Source organism: Zingiber officinale, chromosome 6A (genome assembly GCF_018446385.1).
Source record: "Zingiber officinale cultivar Zhangliang chromosome 6A, Zo_v1.1, whole genome shotgun sequence".
Lineage (NCBI taxonomy): Eukaryota > Viridiplantae > Streptophyta > Magnoliopsida > Zingiberales > Zingiberaceae > Zingiber > Zingiber officinale.
In genome coordinates this window covers 112,138,572-112,159,185 of record NC_055997.1, presented here as the reverse complement: position 1 = coordinate 112,159,185, position 20,614 = coordinate 112,138,572, and positions in this window count along the sequence as shown.

Here is a 20,614-nt window from a genome sequence, read left to right as displayed (position 1 = left end):
TGAAAGCTGCTATCCTCTGAATAGTTAGTAAGTAACTAACCGGTTAGACAGATTTCATATATCAGGTTCAGAGGGAGGATTAATTAGTTTCATATTTATTTTTCCTGTACTAAAAATACTTTGAAATTAGTTTTTGAAAAATACTTTCTTAAAAATTTCTTAAATCTGTTTAACAAATCTGACTTATCTTTATAAAATCTAATTTGATAAACATGGTTTTGAAAATCTTCCTTTTGTAAAATCGACTTTATAAAATTTATGTTTAAAAAGGTGTTTTGTCGTTGTCTAACACTCTGATCGAGTGTGCAGGCGAAGTTCAGACAGGTCGACGGGCTAACCGGATGTCTGGCACGAAACCCAGCTAGGTCGACGGACCGACCGGATAGCTGGCACGAAGTCCAAATGGGTCTAAGGGCTGACCGGACATTTGACACGAAGTCCAGTTAGGTCAACGGGCTGACCGGATAGCTGGCACGAAGTCCAGACAGGTCGAAGGGCTGACCGGACATCTGGTAGGTAAGTAAAGGTAAGTCACTTGAAGGGAGTGACTGTGAGGCAGCATTCCCGGGAAGGGTATTAGGATCCTTCGTACGGAGGCTAGAGAGGGGGTGTGTGAATAGCCGACCCCAAATCGTCGCGTTTCTACAAACTAGGGTTAGCGCAGCGGAAAATAACACGTAGAAACGAAAGAAAAGAAGACAAACCTCAAACAAACCGATGTAACGAGGTTCGGAGATGAACTCCTACTCCTCGGCGTGTCCGTAAGGTGGACGAAGCCAATCAATCCGTCGGTGGATGAGTCCCCGGAGAACCGGCTAATATATACTCCTTGTGGGTGGAGAAACCTCGCCACAATAACACTTGTAACAACAAGATAGAAGTATACAAAATACAAAGAAGCACAAGACAATATGAATGTAAAACAAACACGCTTGCCTTCTCGTCGACTGGTTGAAGCAGCAACTTCACGAGACGCCTACAACAGCAGGAACCCAGTCGAAGAAGCTCACACGAAGCTTCGAAACTCAACAAAGCTCAAGAGCATAGCAGCAGCTCAGTAGAAAGAAGAGAAGAAGAAGTCGCTCAAGCACAGAAGATGCCCTCGTCTCCTTTATACCTGCGAAGAAGAAACAGCGAAGAAACACAGAAGAAATCTAGCCGTTGCGTCGCAACGGCTAGTTCCTGGATCGATCCACAGACCGATCAGGCTCCATGTGGATCGTTCCACAGATCGATCCATTCCCTAGCCTTCGTTCCCCGATCGGTCCATGGACCGATCGATCTCGATCGGTCCGACCGATCGGCGTCTTTCGCGATTCTTGATCACCTTGATCGGTGCAAACCCGATCGAGATACCGTCGATGTACATCGATCGATTCTTGATCGGTCACCGGACCGATCAGATAACTAGTGACTTGGTTTTGCCCAAACCAAGTCCCAAGCCTTCAAACCAACATTCGGTCAACCTCGACTGTTGGTACTTTATTCCTAGCATCCGTCACCCATTGACCTGCTAGAATTCTCCCCAAGTGTCCGGTCAATCCTTTGACCTACTTGGACTTTCCTCAACACCGGATGTCCGATCATCCCCGATCCATCTGGATTTTCCTGCCAGCTTCACTCACCGGACTTTCACCGGCTTCACCCATTCTGCCTAACATCCCGCTTAGGACTTTCTCCTCACAGCTTCACTCACGGGACTTTCCAAGCCTAACATCCAGTTAGGACTTTCCCTTACCTCACAGGACTTTCCTTCCACCTAACATCCCAGTTAGGACTTTCTCCTTGCCTCTTCACTCACCAGGACTTTCACACCGCCTAACATCCCAGTTAGGACTTTCTCTTGGCTTCACTCACGGGACTTTCCAATGCCTAACATCCAGTTAGGACTTTCTGCTTGGCTTCACTCACGGGACTTTCCACCTTTGCCTAGCTGTTGGTTGCTACTCGGAAAACCTAGAGGTTCCATGAAAATTTTGTACAAAGGTCCGAACCTTTTCCTAGCTACCATGTGTTCTTTTAAATTAAATTTTGGATCGCCTGCGGAACTTAACACGTTTGATCCAAAACTTAATCTATTTGTTCTTTTAGGTTTTAACTTGGATCTCCTGCGGAACTTAACACGTTCGACCCAAGTCTCCTTAAGTTATTAATTCCATTAAATACTAATTTCCATAAAAGGTTCCCAGTACTGACGTGGCGAGGCACATGGCCTTCTTGGATATGGGAGCAACCACCACCGACTAGACAAAACCTTTAATAGAAAGCTAATATTTAATTTCCTAAAATAACTTTAGGTTAACCAAAGAGAACAATCAAATCACAAGGAAAGAAAGAAACAAAAGAACACAACATCGAAAAACATATTCGAAATACTAGATCATAAGCCTCTTGTATTTGGTATTATTTCCATAAATAACTAGCATGATGCGGAAATAAAAATTACTAATTATACCTTGTAGAAAAACCTCTTGATCTTCTACCGTATTCCTCTTCTAACCTCGGACGTTGTGTGGGCAACGATCTACCAAGATGAGAAACCACCAACCACCTTCTTCTCCTCCAAGCAAGGTTCGGCCACAAAGGAAGAACTTTACCAAAGAAGAAAATCAAAATACTAACCAAGCTCCAAGAGATGCTAACTTTCTCTTCTTCTTCTTCTTCTTCTCCAAGTAGTATCCGGCCACCACAAGAACTCCAAGAGAGATGAAGTATTCGGCCACCACAAGAGGAAGAGAGGGAGAGGGTAATGGCCGGCCACAAGAAGAAAAAGGGAGAGAAACAATAGAGGTTGTCTCTCATGAAGGCACCCTCACCCCTTCTTTTATATTCCTTGGCCTAGGCAAATTAGGAAATTTAATTACAATAAATTTTCCTTAATTTCCTTGACTTGATTTAATTGAGAGAAATAAAATTTCCCAAATCAATTTCAAGTGGCCGGCCACATCATTGGAAAATAAAAGAGGACAAGTTTTAATCAACAATTAAAACTTCCTAATTTATTTTCGGAAATTTTAAAAAATAAAATTTCTCTTTAAAATCTCTTCATGGTTGATAAAAGGAAATTTCTATAATTTTAATTTTATCAACATGTGAATAATTTTAAAGAGAAAATAAAACATCTCTCCAATCTACAAATAAGGAAAGAGATCTAATCTCTTTCTTTAATCTTTTGTAAATCTTTTACAAGAGAGATATTTTAATTCTAATTCTCTTTAAATTATATCTTCCACATTATAATAAAAATTAAAATTAAAATCCCTTTTTAATTTAATTTGGCCGGCCCCCACTAGCTTGGGTTCAAGCTAGGGCCGGCCACCCAATAATATACCTAGGCCGACCCTAGCTTGGTTCCCAAGCTAGCTTGGCCGGCCCCTATTGGGTGGGTATAGAAGGTGGGTATAGGCGGGTATAGAACTCTATAAATAAGAGGCTACGATAGGGACCGAGAGGAGGAATTGGTTTTGGTCTCCCGATAAAATTAAGCATCCCGTGTTCGCCCCGAACACACAACTTAATTTTATCAATGATAATTCATTCCACTAGAGAACTATCATTGAACTACCGCACCAATCCCAAATTACATTTTGGGCTCCTTCTTATTATGAGTGTGTTAGTCTCCCTGTGTTTAAGATATCGAATGTCCACTAATTAAGTGAGTTACTGACAACTCATTTAATTAATATCTAAGTCCAAGAGTAGTACCACTCAACCTTATTGTCATGTCGGACTAAGTCCACCTGCAGGGTTTAACATGACAATCTTTATGAGCTCCTCTTGAGGACATTATCAACCTAGTATCTCTAGGACACAGTTTCCTTCTATAATCAACAACACACACTATAAGTGATACCATTTCCCAACTTATCGGGTTTATTGATTCAACGAACTAAATCTCACCCATTGATAAATTAAAGAAATAAATATCAAATATATGTGCTTGTTATTATATTAGGATTAAGAGCACACACTTCCATAATAATTGAGGTCTTTGTTCCTTTATAAAGTCAGTATAAAAGAAACGACCTCAAATGGTCCTACTCAATACACTCTGAGTGTACTAGTGTAATTATATAGTCAAGATAAACTAATACCTAATTACACTACGACCTTCTAATGGTTTGTTCCTTTTCATTTTGGTCGTGAGCTACTGTTTATAATTTATAAGGTACTGATAACATCATCTTCTGTATATGACACCACATACTATGTTATCTACAATATAAATTAAATGAACAACTACAAACAAATGTAGACAATTAGACCAAATGTGATTCTTTATTCATAATAAATGTTTACAAAGCTTAGGCTTTCAGTATACATTCAACAATCTCCCACTTATACTAATGACTAAGTTTCATATATCTCTACCATACATCGATTCCCATTCCTCCACATGCCGATCGAAGCTTTCGTGGAAGGGCCTTAGTGAAAGGATCGCCAGGTTTTCCGATGCAATCTTGGTGATGACAACTTCTCCTCGCTTACAATATCTCGTATCGGTGGTACTTGCGCTCTATATGTTTACTTGCCTTATGAGCTCGTGGTTCCTTCGAGTTTGCAACTGCACCACTATTATCACAATAAATTGTCACATCTAAGTCCATTAGAAAGCTCCTGAGCCATACTGCTTCTTTAGCTGCCTCAGAGGCTGCTACATATTCAGCTTCCATGGTTGAGTCCGAAATGCATTTCTGCTTAACACTCCTCCATGAAATGACTCCACCTCCTAAAGTAAACACATAGCCTGATGTAGACTTACTGTTATCCCTATCTGATTGGAAATCTGAATCCGTGTAACCCACAGGGAGCATATCGTTTGCTTGGTAAACTAGCATATAATCTCTAGTCCTTCTCAGGTACTTTAATATATGCTTTACCGCAGTCCAATGTCCTTGTCCAGGGTTACTCTGATATCTGCTGACCATGCCCACGGCGAAACATGTTGGTTGCTACTCGGAAAACCTAGAGGTTCCACTGTACAAAAATTTTGTACAAAGGTCTGAACCTTTTTCCTAGCTACCATGTGTTCTTTTAAATTAAATTTTGGATCGCCTGCGGAACTTAACACGTTTGATCCAAAACTTAATCTATTTGTTCTTTTAGGTTTTAACTTGGATCTCCTGCGGAACTTAACACGTTCGACCCAAATCTCCTTAAGTTATTAATTCCATTAAATACTAATTTCCATAAAAGGTTCCCAGTACTGACGTGGCGAGGCACATGGCCTTCTTGGATATGGGAGCAACCACCACCGACTAGACAAAACCTTTAATAGAAAGCTAATATTTAATTTCCTAAAATAACTTTAGGTTAACCAAAGAGAACAATCAAATCACAAGGAAAAGAAAGAAAACAAAAGAACACAACATCGAAAAACATATTCGAAATACTAGATCATAAGCCTCTTGTATTTGGTATTATTTCCATAAATAACTAGCATGATGCGGAAATAAAAATTACTAATTATACCTTGTAGAAAAACCTCTTGATCTTCTACCGTATTCCTCTTCTAACCTCGGACGTTGTGTGGGCAACGATCTACCAAGATGAGAAACCACCAACCACCTTCTTCTCCTCCAAGCAAGGTTCGGCCACAAAGGAAGAACTTTACCAAAGAAGAAAATCAAAATACTAACCAAGCTCCAAGAGATGCTAACTTTCTCTCCTTCTTCTTCTTCTCCAAGTAGTATCCGGCCACCACAAGAACTCCAAGAGAGATGAAGTATTCGGCCACCACAAGAGGAAGAGAGGGAGAGGGTAATGGCCGGCCACAACACCAAGGAAAAAGGGAGAGAAAACAATAGAGGTTGTGTCCCATGAAGGCACCCTCACCCCTTCTTTTATATTCCTTGGCCTAGGCAAATTAGGAAATTTAATTACAATAAATTTTCCTTAATTTCCTTGACTTGATTTAATTGAGAGAAATAAAATAAAATTTCCCAAATCAATTTCAAATGGCTAACCACATCATTGGAAAACAAAAGAGGACAAGTTTTAATCAACAATTAAAACTTCCTAATTTATTTCCGGAAATTTTAAAAAATAAAATTTCTCTTTAAAATCTCTTCATGGTTAATAAAAGGAAATATCTATAATTTTAATTTTATTAACATGTGAATAATTTTAAAGAGAAAATAAAATATCTCTCCAATCTACAAATAAGGAAAGAGATCTAATCTCTTTCTTTAATCTTTTGTAAATCTTTTACAAGAGAGATATTTTAATTCTAATTCTCTTTAAATTATATCTTCCACATTATAATAAAAATTAAAATTAAAATTCTTTTTTAATTTATTTTGGCCGGCCCTACTAGCTTGGGTTCAAGCTAGGGCCGGCCACCCAATAATATACCTAGGCGGCCCTAGCTTGGTTCCCAAGCTAGCTTGGTCACCCCTATTAGTGGGTATAGAAGGTGAGTATAGGTGGGTATAGAACTCTATAAATAAGAGGCTACGATAGGGACCGAGAGGAGGAATTGGTTTTGGTCTCCCGATAAAATTAAGCATCCCGTGTTCGCCCCGAACACACAACTTAATTTTATCAATGATAATTCATTCCACTAGAGAACTATCATTGAACTACCGCACCAATCCCAAATTACATTTTTGGGCTCCTTCTTATTATGAGTGTGTTAGTCTCCCTGTGTTTAAGATATCGAATGTCCACTAATTAAGTGAGTTACTGACAACTCATTTAATTAATATCTTAGTCCAAGAGTAGTACCACTCAACCTTATTGTCATGTCGGACTAAGTCCACCTGCAGGGTTTAACATGACAATCTTTATGAGCTCCTCTTGAGGACATTATCAACCTAGTATCTCTAGGACACAATTTCCTTCTATAATCAACAACACACACTATAAGTGATATCATTTCCCAACTTATCGGGTTTATTAATTCAACGAACTAAATCTCACCCATTGATAAATTAAAGAAATAAATATCAAATATATGTGCTTGTTATTATATTAGGATTAAGAGCACACACTTCCATAATAACTGAGGTCTTTGTTCCTTTATAAAGTCAGTATAAAAGAAACGACCTCAAATGGTCCTACTCAATACACTCTAAGTGTACTAGTGTAATTATATAGTCAAGATAAACTAATTCCTAATTACACTACGACCTTCCAATGGTTTGTTCCTTTCCATTTTGGTCGTGAGCTACTGTTTATAATTTATAACTGATAACATCATCTTACGTATGTGACACCACATACTATGTTATCTACAATATAAATTAATTGAACAACTACAAACAAATGTAGACAATTTGACCAAATGTGATTCTTTATTCATAATAAATGTTTACAAAGCTTAGGCTTTCAGTATACACTCCAACAATCTCCCACTTATACTAATGACTAAGCTGCCATATCTTCTACCATACATCTGATTCCCATTCCCTCCACATGCCGATCAAAAGCTTTCGCCGGAAGGGCCTTAGTGAAAGGATCTGCCAGGTTATCCGCTGATGCAATCTTGGCGATGACAACTTCTCCTCGCTTCACAATATCTCGTATCAGGTGGTACTTGCGCTCTATATGTTTACTTGCCTTATGAGCTCGTGGTTCCTTCGAGTTTGCAACTGCACCGCTATTATCACAATAAATTGTGATAATTTTGGGCAAACCAGGAATCACATCTAAGTCCATTAAAGTTCCTGAGCTATACTGCTTCTTTAGCTGCCTCATGCTACATATTCGACTTCCATGGTTGAGTCCGAAATGCATTTCGCTTAACACTCCTCCATGAAATGGCTCCACCTCCTAAAGCAAACACATAACGATGTAGACTTCTTGTTATTCCTATCGATTGGAAATCGAATCAAGTGTAACCCAGGAGCGGATCGTGCTTGGTAAACTAGCATATAATCTCTAGTCCTTCTCGGTACTTTAATATATGCTTTTGCGCAGTCCAATGTCCTTATCCAGGATGACTCTGATATCTGCTACAGATATCGGTCTCGTATATAACATTGCATACATTAGGCTTCCTACGGTATAAGGAAAGGCTGCTTTCATGTCCTCTATTTCTTTTGATGTTTTAGGAGACGACATATCTTTAGATAAAGGTACTCCATGCCGAAAAGGTAGAAAACCTTTCTTGGAGTTTTGCATGCTAAAACGAGCTAGAATTGTATCGATGTATGAAGCTTGGGATAAACACAACATTCTTTTCTTGCTATCCCTTATTACTTTGATCCCAAGAATATGTCCACATTCTCCCAAATCCTTCATATCAAACTGCTTGGATAACCATACCCTTATGTCTGACAACACTTTGACATTATTGCCAATGAGCAAAATGTCATCTACGTATAGTACAAGAAATACCATCACGTTTTCGTCACTCTTCTTGTATACATATGACTCATCCGGACACTGAATGAATCCATAAGACTGGATCACTTCATTAAACTGGATGTTCCAAAATCTCGAAGCTTGCTTCAGTCCATAGATAGACCAATTGAGCTTACATTCAAGATGCTCTTTGCCCTTCGCAATGAATCCCTCTGGTTGCTTCATATGAATATTTTTTTCAAGACTTCCATTAAAGAAAGTTGTCTTGACATCTATTTGCCAAATATCATAATCCATATGAGCGACAATAGATAAAAGAACCTGGATAGACTTAAGCATGGCTACTGGCGAAAAGGTTTCCTCATAATCGATTCCCTCTTTCTGAGTATACTCTATTGCAACAAGCCTTGCTTTGAAGGTTTCCACCTTCCTGTCTGTCCCTCTTTTTCTTTTGTAGACTCATTTACATCCAATGGCTTTTACACCATTTGGTGGTCTACAAGCTCCCAGACCTGATTAGAGTATATAGATTCTATTTCAGAGTTCATTGCACTTTGCCAAGATGCTACATCTTTATCTTGGAGTGCTTCATCATATGTCCAGGGATCATGTTCATGTTCACTAGCGATCAAGTCCAAAGATTCTCCCCAAAACATGAATCTACTAGGTTGCCTAACAACCCTCCCACTACGACGAGGCACTATCCGTGGTTGTGTATCATGTGTGACACGTGTTGCAGTCTCTTGTGGTACTTCATCTTGTCTGTTGGTACTAGAGTAGACATGTCCTCTCTAAGTTCTTCTAAAACAACTTTACTCTTGGGCTTGTGATCCATTATATAGTCTTCTTCTAAAAGCGGGCATTGGTGCTAACAATGACCTTCGGTCTTTAGGACTATAAAATAAACCACCTTCGTTCCTTTTGGATATCCTACAAACACGCGAACTTCATGCGAGATTCTAACTTATCAACATCTGGTTTCAGACATGTCTTGGACTACCCCAAATCGAATATGTCTTAGACGGGTTTCGCCCATTCCACAATTCTATGGGAGTAGAAGAAACGATTTAGAAGGTACTAAGTTCGGAATCTGCTTTTTTAGAGCATATCCCCAAAACAATTTGGTAATTCTAAATAACTCATCATCGATCTAACCATTTCCATAAGAGTCCTATTCCTTCGTTCGCTACACCATTCCGTTGGGGTGTTCCAGGTGCAGACAATTGGGATTGAATCGACCTCGATAAGTAATTCCTAAACTCTCCTAAGAGGTATTCGCCACCACGACCGTAGTGTCTTAATACTTTACCTAGTCGTTTCTCCACATCGACCTTGTATTCTTTGAACTTATCAAAGCACTTTGCTTTTGGCGCATTAGGTAAATGTATCCATATCTTGAATAATCGTCTATGAAAGAGACAAAATATTCAAACCTCCTCTTGCCCGGACAGACATAGGACCACACAAATCGAGTGAACAAATTCTAACACTTCTTTGGCTCTATACCCTTGGCCTTGAGCGACCTCTTGGTCATTTTACCTTCCAAGCAGGATTCACAAGTTGGAAAATTTTCCAACTCTAATGAACCAAAAGTCCATCGACTATAAGCCTCTGAATCCTACTTAAGTTAATATGACCAAGCCTTAGATGCCAAAGATATGCTTGGTTCATTTCCGAAGGTTCTTTTCTCTTATTAGAATTAGAAGATGAGTTATAAATTTCCATGTTTTGCTTTGTGGAAGAAATTGGATTTAAAGTATATAAATTGCCAACTAATGCACCAGAACATATAATCACTTTATTTCTTTGAATAACTACATCGTTACTAAAGAAACTGAATATCCATCTAAAAACAGTTTAGAAACTGAAATTAAATTCTTTCTAAAACTGGGTACATAAAGACAATTTCTTAAAACCAAATTTTTATTTCTACTAAAAGATAAGTAGACGTCTCCCACTGCAACAGCTGCCACCTTAGTAGCATTGCCCATGTAGACGGTAATTTCTCCTTCAAATAGTCGTCGGGTTTCCTGGAACCCCTGCAAGAATTGCAGACATGATCAGTGGCTCCCGTATCTACACACCAGGTGCTGGTAGATAACACCGCTAAACATGTTTCAACAACTAGAGTATGAGATATACCTTTGTTTTGGTTCCTACGAGGACGTTCCGCCTTCCAATGTCCTGCCTGCTTGCAGATGAAGCACTTGCCCTTCGGCTTCTTCATTCCACTTTCCGTACTCGAGATTTATTCACTTTCTTTCTTGAACCGACTTGTTTCTTCTTCTTCTTTCCTTCGGTTTAGAAGTAGAACCATTTTCAACATAGTGAATTTGAGCATTGTGACGAAATAATCCTTCTGCTGCTTGAAGTTACAGTAGTTCCGCTAATGAATAAACCCTCTTATTCATATTATAGTTCGCTCAAAACTTCTAGGTAGCGTTGGAGGATCATATCGATCTGGGTTTCCCATCAATTTCTCCTCCAAGGATCCTGTATCTCGTTCGGATAAGCCATCATTTTAGGATATGATCCCTTACAGAGTACCCTCTTGCATGGTGGTCATCATTATCTTTCTCATGGCTTCTTGCCTAGAAGCCCTATCTTGATGACCAAAGAGTTCCTTGAGATTGTTCATAATATCATAGTGTTGGTAAATCTTGATGTTGCAATACATTTGACATTGAAGCCAAAATGTAACACCGCGCCATCTCATACCTTTTACCCATTTCCTATGATATTCAATCTCCTCTTGGTAGATTCACCAGTGGGTGCATCGGGCTCTAACAGTACATATTTATAGCTTTCAGAGAAAGAACAATGTCGGGTTTCTTTTCCAATCTATGTAGTTTGGTCCAATAAGTCTATTCTGTTGAAGTATGATGGACAATGGGTTGAAAGACATCCTAAGAATCACAAATAACTTTTGGTCGAACTCTAAATTTAGAATAATATTGATTCCTCAAACAATACTATTTTAAATTAACCAACACCTCATAACACCGTGAATTTTGTATGTCACGTTAGTGTGGACGTATACAAATTCAACATTTGTAAAAGGAGGGTTTTAACCCATTAATTTTATTATCTTGTCAACCTAACTTTTGACAAATAAAATTAATAGTTGGTATTATTTGGTCACACAAATAATAGCAGTGACTCCATTGGGGATGATACTATTAGATGTGTCTAAGTGTATACCATTACTTGACACTAAGTCCATTAATAAGATTATGCCCCTTCAGTTGGGGAAGATCACACGCTCTTAATTAACTTCATATAGTCATCCAAAAATGGAAGTCTGTTCTAGTGATCCACAAACAAGCTCATCCGTTATGGAGGAAGGCACTCAGAGCCAACGCGCAAGCTTGTTTGCATCACTTACAAACCAGTAATGGAGACCATGAGATTTATTTAAAAATCCCTCTCCCACTTAGTTATTTATAAATGAGGAATTTTAACTATGCTAGCCTACTTAAACTTGTAAACTAACATGCACACACAGTACAATATAAAAGCAATAAATAGAAAATTTAATTTTCAACTATTATGGCTTTTATCTCTAATTGTCCTCCGTGTGTTGTCATCCCAAGCTGCTGCCATATTTGGCCACTGCCACCGGGTCTAGCTGTCGCATCCATCTTGCTCCTAGTTCCGCTGCGCCTCTGGTCCTTAGAAGGTTCCACGCTTTGCAAGATTCGATCCGCGACATAAATAGAATTTTACATTTTTGATCCTATATTCCATAAAAGGAATGTACATGTATCTAGATCAAAAATAAAATCCTAATAAAACTAAATACAGCTCCTGCTGTATTTTAATACAATCATGCACACACATATAAATTGCCCTTGACATGTCCAAGGGTCCAATCACCCACATAATAACTAAAAGCCATAATAGTTGGATCCTGCGTCCACAAAGTTAGCACATCCTACTATTATCCTGCCTAAATTATGTATGACATGTGCATAATTAAACTAAATACCAAATACACAGAGGCAAAACCCTAGCTCTGATACCAATTGTTGGTTGCTACTCGGAAAACCTAGTGGTTCCACTGTACAAAAATTTTGTACAAAGGTCTGAACCTTTTTCCTAGCTACCATGTGTTCTTTTAAATTAAATTTTGGATCGCCTGCGGAACTTAACACGTTTGATCCAAAACTTAATCTATTTGTTCTTTTAGGTTTTAACTTGGATCTCCTGCAGAACTTAACACGTTCGACCCAAGTCTCCTTAAGTTATTAATTCCATTAAATACTAATTTCCATAAAAGGTTCCCAGTACTGACGTGGCGAGGCACATGACCTTCTTGGATATGAGAGCAACCACCACCGACTAGACAAAACCTTTAATAGAAAGCTAATATTTAATTTCCTAAAATAACTTTAGGTTAACCAAAGAGAACAATCAAATCACAAGGAAAAGAAAGAAAACAAAAGAACACAACATCAAAAAACATATTCAAAATACTAGATCATAAGCCTCTTGTATTTGGTATTATTTCCATAAATAACTAGCATGATGCGGAAATAAAAATTACTAATTATACCTTGTAGAAAAACCTCTTGATCTTCTACCGTATTCCTCTTCTAACCTCGGACGTTGTGTGGGCAACGATCTACCAAGATGAGAAACCACCAACCACCTTCTTCTCCTCCAAGCAAGGTTCAGCCATAAAGGAAGAACTTTACCAAAGAAGAAAATCAAAATACTAACCAAGCTCCAAGAGATGCTAACTTTCTCTCCTTCTTCTTCTTCTTCTCCAAGTAGTATCCGGCCACCACAAGAACTCCAAGAGAGATGAAGTATTCGGCCACCACAAGAGGAAGAGAGGGAGAGGGTAATGGCCGGCCACAACACCAAGGAAAAAGGGAGAAAAAACAATAGAGGTTGTATCTCATGAAGGCACCCCTACCCCTTCTTTTATATTCCTTGGCCTAGGCAAATTAGGAAATTTAATTACAATAAATTTTCCTTAATTTCCTTGACTTGATTTAATTGAGAGAAATAAAATAAAATTTCCCAAATCAATTTCAAGTGGCCGGCCACATCATTGGAAAACAAAAGAGGACAAGTTTTAATCAACAATTAAAACTTCCTAATTTGTTTCCGAAAATTTTAAAAAATAAAATTTCTCTTTAAAATCTCTTCATGGTTGATAAAAGGAAATTTCTATAATTTTAATTTTATCAACATGTGAATAATTTTAAAGAGAAAATAAAACATCTCTCCAATCTACAGATAAGGAAAGAGATCTAATCTCTTTCTTTAATCTTTTGTAAATCTTTTACAAGAGAGATATTTTAATTCTAATTCTCTTTAAATTATATCTTCCACATTATAATAAAAATTAAAATTAAAATCCCTTTTTAATTTAATTTGGCCGGCCCCCACTAGCTTGGGTTCAAGCTAGGGCCAACCACCCAATTTATACCTAGGCCAGCTTGGTTCCCAAGCTAGCTTGGCCGGCCCCTATTGGGTGGGTATAGAAGGTGGGTATAGGCGGGTATAGAACTCTATAAATAAGAGGCTACGATAGGGACCGAGAGGAGGAATTGGTTTTGGTCTCCCGATAAAATTAAGCATCCCGTGTTCGCCCCGAACATACAACTTAATTTTATCAATGATAATTCATTCCACTAGAGAACTATCATTGAACTACCGCACCAATCCCAAATTACATTTTTGGGCTCCTTCTTATTATGAGTGTGTTAGTCTCCCTGTGTTTAAGATATCGAATGTCCACTAATTAAGTGAGTTACTGACAACTCATTTAATTAATATCTAAGTCCAAGAGTAGTACCACTCAACCTTATTGTCATGTCGGACTAAGTCCACTTGCAGGGTTTAACATGACAATCTTTATGAGCTCCTCTTGAGGACATTATCAACCTAGTATCTCTAGGACACAGTTTCCTTCTATAATCAACAACACACACTATAAGTGATACCATTTCCCAACTTATCGGGTTTATTGATTCAACGAACTAAATCTCACCCATTGATAAATTAAAGAAATAAATATCAAATATATGTGCTTGTTATTATATTAGGATTAAGAGCCCACACTTCCATAATAATGAGGTCTTTGTTCCTTTATAAAGTCAGTATAAAAACGACCTCAAATGGTCCTACTCAATACACTCCGAGTGTACTAGTGTAATTATATAGTCAAGATAAACTAATACCTAATTACACTACGACCTTCTAATGGTTTGTTCCTTTTCCATTTTGGTCGTGAGCTCCTGTTTATAATTTACTGATAACATCATCTTCCGATGTGACACCACATACTATGTTATCTACAATATAAATTAAATGAACAACTACAAACAAATGTAGACAATTAGACCAAATGTGATTCTTTATTCATAATAAATGTTTACAAAGCTTAGGCTTTCAGTATACATTCCAACAATCTCCCACTTATACTAATGACTAAGCTGTCATATCTTCTACCATACATCTGATTCCCATTCCCTCCACATGCCGATCGAAAGCTTTCGCCGGAAGGGCCTTAGTGAAAGGATCTGCCAGGTTATCCGCTGATGCAATCTTGGTGATGACAACTTCTCCTCGCTTCACAATATCTCGTATCAGGTGGTACTTGCGCTCTATATGTTTACTTGCCTTATGAGCTCGTGGTTCCTTCGAGTTTGCAACTGCACCACCATTATCACAATAAATTGTGATGATTTTGGGCAAACCAGGAATCACATCTAAGTCCATTAGAAAGCTCCTGAGCCATACTGCTTCTTTAGCTGCCTCAGAGGCTGCTACATATTCAGCTTCCATGGTTGAGTCCGAAATACATTTCTGCTTAACACTCCTCCATGAAATGGCTCCACCTCCTAAAGTAAACACATAGCCTGATGTAGACTTACTGTTATCCCTATCTGATTGGAAATTTGAATCCGTGTAACCCACAGGGAGCAGATCGTTTGCTTGGTAAACTAGCATATAATCTCTAGTCCTTCTCAGGTACTTCAATATATGCTTTACCGCAGTCCAATGTCCTTGTCCAGGGTTACTCTGATATCTGCTGACCATGCCCACGGCAAAACAGATATCAGGTCTCGTACATAGCATTGCATACATTTGGCTTCCTACATTAGGCTTCAACACCAGATGTCCGATCATCCCTGATCCATCTGGATTTTCCCTTGCCTGGCTTCACTCACCCGGACTTTCACCTGGCTTCACTAACCAGGATTTCCACACTGCCTAACATCCCAGTTAGGACTTTCTCACTGCCTGACTTCACTCACCAGGACTTTCCAACTGCCTAACATCCCAGTTAGGACTTTCCCACTTCCTCACTGGCAAGATCACCTAACATCCAGTTAGGACTTTCTCCTTCTGGCTTCACTCACGGGACTTTCGCCTAACATCCCGTTAGGACTTTCTCAGCCAGCTTCACTCACGGGACTTTCCAAGCCTAACATCCAGTTTTCCACTTCCCAGCTTCACTCACGGGACTTTCCACACCGCCTAACATCCAGTTAGGACTTTCCCACTGCCTGGTTTCACTCGAACTTTCCACCGCCTAACATCCAGTTAGGACTTTCCTCGTGCCAAGCTCCTCTTGGACTTCTCGTGCCAAGTCTCCTGCTTGGACTTTTCCGATCAGTCAACGGTCAACCTTGACCTAAGGTTGCACTAATTCTCCCAAACACCTATTCTTGTCAAACATCAAGAATACAACTCTCTTCTCGTCAAACATCGTCAAACATCAAAACACAACTCGAGTCAGGTCAACTCGAGTCAGATTAACCAGGTCAACCTTGACCTAAGGTTGCACCAACAATCTCCCCCTTTTTGATGTTTGACAAAATCCAAAATCAAGTTAGGTTAACCCGATAACCTAACTTAGGTTTTCCAATGTTCTTCCTTGAACATTCTTCCAAAACCTACACTCTCCCCCTTGGGACATCTCTCCCCCCTTTTGACACACATCAAAAAGAGGGAATCAAGGTCAAGAGTTTCTTCCTAATGAAAGTCTCATACCTTTCATTGAAACCCTTAATTTCCCCCTTGAAACTAAACTCAATAGTCAACTTAGTGATAATCCCACATCACTCAAGTCTTTTAGGAGTAAAAACTCCCCCTAAAAGTCAACTCCCCCTTGACTAATAGGTAAAACTCCCCCTAAAGGTCAACTCCCCCTTGACTATTGCACCAACAATGTCTTGGAGAGTTTCAAACCTTTAGAAACCCGAAACTCAACTCCCACAGTTGAAATTTCAGACCACAGTCGAAATTCAGCAAATTCAGCACGCCTGATCGGTCACCGGACCGATCAGAACCCCTCTGGATCGGTCCCCAGACCGATCCAGCCTTCCCTGGATCGGTCCAGTGACCGATCCAGACTCTAATCACAGGGATTTCTGATTTTCCTTCTCCCGAAATTCAGAAACCCCTAATAAATTCCATAAAATTCCAAAAATTATGAAATTTTGAGGATACATTCCTTATAACATATACTATCAAGGAAAAATAGTTTTCTATGAAAATAACTTCCATTTTTCAAACTTGATACAAAGTTCAAAAACTTTGAAATAGTTCAAGTTTAACTCAACTTTGTATCACAATGTTCAATGATGAATGCAATCACTAAGATGGCTTCATCAAGGTTTTCCAAATCAATTTCAAAATGATTTTAAACCTTTTTAATTTATGACCATAATCTTAGGGCTAAATGTACATGACTTGTACACAAGATTTCCCTATGATCCTCCATTTCTTGAATTAGGCTCATCTAGGTACAAGAACTATGCACCTTGATCCTAATTCATGATCCTAATATCTCACACACATCTAAAGTGTATCAAACACATCCATGGCAATTTTAATGTGAGATATGGGTTTAGGTATCTTAGACTAAGGTCTCATGCATTTCCTAAACACAAATTTGATCTCAATATCAAAATGTGTTTTTCATCCTTAAATCAATTCAATTGATTATTAATGCAAGAGATGATGACATGACATAAAATGGTATCATAAATGAAAACATGTGCCAATGTCATGATGTCATGGCATAAAGTTTGAAACTTAAATAAACATGACATAAAAACTAGCCTAAGCATTATCATGACATTTCAAATGATAATAAAACTAAACATGATGTCATGACATGTGAGGGCAAACAATCATGACAAGATTTAGCATAAATAAATATACCTAGATTACCTATCTAAGTATCATTAACCACTTAGCTAACTTCAAATTTAATCCTAGATTGCCCCAAAATGCCAAAAACCTAATTTTGACACTTCTTGAACTCTAGATTAATTCATGCCACTTAAAGATCAAATTTTTCCTCAAAACTTGGCATGTTTCATTTTTTTTTTCCGAGAGTTCTCTAGATTTTCCCAAATTGTGCCAATTGAGATTAAAAATGAAATTTCCAATCTTTAGGCACATTTAACTCTTCAAAGAAGTAAATGATAATTCTATTTCATTTTCAAAAGTTCTCAAAACCTTGAAAATGCTCCTTGAGTGTCAATTTCCTCAAAGTTGGGTTAACTACCCTTCTAATCGGAGTTGACACTCTCTAACCCATCTATGGGGTAGAGAAGATGCTCCTAGGAACCCAATACCTATTAGAGCTCATTGGGTTCACTAAATATTCACTAGGGATAACTTCCCTAGCAACCCTCCTAATGACCCTCTTAGGCTTTAAAGCCTTGGTCATTTAGGACTCATCAAGATCAACTCTAGGGGTGACTCCCCTTGTGACCTTGGTGATGGTCTTCCTAGCCCTAGATTTTGTTCCATACTCGAATGGAACATTGTGATAAGTGGGCTTGACCACTTGGGACTTAGGTTTGTGACCCAAACCTTTCTTGTCCTTGGACATTGATTTTTGACCCCTAGACCCTAGAGTCAAATCCTTAAGAGCCTTTTCTAGAGAATCAAGTCTTGACCTCAAGACTTGGTTTTCTTTCTCTAATACCTCAAGTTTTGATTTATCATTTTTCTTTGAGGTATTCCTAGGCATGTGTCTAGATGATTTGGGATTTCTATCTAGATTTTCCTTAGCCTTAGATGAGTTAATTCTAGGGTTAGCATTTCTAGAATTGTTCTTATCTAGGCTAACATGCTTGGCTCCTAAGCACATGTATCGATTTCTAGTGTTAACATGCTTATCATTATTGACAATGGCAATAAGACTACTAGCATGCATCCTACTAGAATTGCAAGAATGAGCTTTAAATGTTACCTTAGGGTTTGCCTGAGCTCCCCCTTTACATGTGTTTGGCCTCTTGTCCTTGTGAGGTTGCCTCCCCCTTGGACATTGACTCCTATAGTGTCCCCGTTGCTTGCATTGGAAGCACACCACGTGCTTCTTGCTCTTGCATGTCGGGACTCCGGCTTCCTTGACCTTTGGTGCCGGTGGAGTCTTTCTAACCCTCTTTGGACACTTACTCTTGTAGTGCCCAAACTTCCTACACTCAAAACACATTATGTGGAAGTTGCTGGAAATCACGTTTGTGTCTGGAGTTGATGTAGATGAGTTTTCTTCTTCATCCCTTCCGGAGGTAGATGCCTCTTCTTGCTCCGATCTTGAACAAGAGCTCTCCTCCTCTTCTTCCTTGGATGTTGAGTAGCCCTCAACTCCCAATTCGCTTCCTCCATGATGTGAGCTACTTGGCTCACTAGGCTCCTCTTCATGGAATTTTGCCAAATTGTTCCACAATTCCTTGGCGTTGTTGTACCTATCTATCTTGCACAAAACATTATTAGGTAAAGCAAATTCAATAATTTTTGTTACCTCGTCATTGATTTCGGATTGTCGGATTTGCTCTTTCGTCCACTCCTTCTTCTTGATAGGTTTTCCTTCCTTATCCATCGGAGGGGAAAACCCTTCTTGTACACAAAACCAATTTAACATATTAGTCCTAAGAAAATACATCATCCTTACCTTCCAATATGTGAAGTTGTTGTGAGACTCGTAGAAGGGTTGAATCGTGACATCTTCTCCATAGAGATCCATCTCTAGCCCGTGCTCCCCCGGGTGTTGATCCGTCGAAGAGCGGCCTTGCTCTGATACCACTTGTTAGGATCCTTCGTACGGAGGCTAGAGAGGGGGGGGGTGTGAATAGCCGACCCCAAATTGTCGCGTTTCTACAAACTAGGGTTAGCGCAGCGGAAAATAACACGTAGAAACGAAAGAAAAGAAGACAAACCTCAAACAAACCGATGTAACGAGGTTCGGAGATGAACTCCTACTCCTCGGCGTGTCTGTAAGGTGGACGAAGCCTATCAATCCGTCGGTGGATGAGTCCCCGGAGAACCGGCTAATATATACTCCTTGTGGGTGGAGAAACCTCGCCACAATAACACTTGCAACAACAAGATAGAAGTATACAAAATACAAAGAAGCACAAGACAATATGAATGTAAAACAAACACGCTTGCCTTCTCGTCGACTGGTTGAAGCAGCAACTTCACGAGACGCCTACAACAGCAGGAACCCAGTCGAAGAAGCTCACACGAAGCTTCGGAACTCAACAAAGCTCAAGAGCACAGCAGCAGCTCAGTAGAAAGAAGAGAAGAAGAAGTCGCTTAAGCACAGAAGATGCCCTCGTCTCCTTTATACCTGCGAAGAAGAAACAGCGAAGAAACACAGAAGAAATCTAGCCGTTGCGTCGCAACGGCTAGTTCCTGGATCGGTCCACAGACCGATCAGGCTCCATGTGGATCGGTCCACAGACCGATCCATTCCCTAGCCTTTGCTTCTGTTCCGTCTCTGATCGGTCCATGGACCGATCAGGGAACCTCCTGATCGGTCCACAGACCGATCAGGGAAGCTCCTGATCGGTCCACAGACCGATCAGGCGTCTTTCTCGCGGCTACTGATCACCTTCTGATCGGTCTGCAGACCGATCAGATACCGATCAGTAGCACACTGATCGGTTACTGATCGGTCACCAGACCGATCAGATAACTAGTGACTTGGTTTTTGCCCAAACCAAGTCCCAAGCCTTCCAAACCAACATTCGGTCAACCTCGACCTGTTGGTACTTCATTCCTAGCATCTGGTCACTCCCTTGACCTGCTAGAATTCCCCGCCAAGTGTCCGGTCAATCCCTTTGACCTACTTGGACTTTCCTCAACACCAGATGTCCGATCATCCCTGATCCATCTGGATTTTCCCTTGCCTGGCTTCACTCACCCGGACTTTCACCTGGCTTCACTCACCAGGATTTCCACACTGCCTAACATCTCAGTTAGGACTTTCTCACTGCTTCACTCACCGGACTTTCCAACCGCCTAACATCCCGTTAGGACTTTC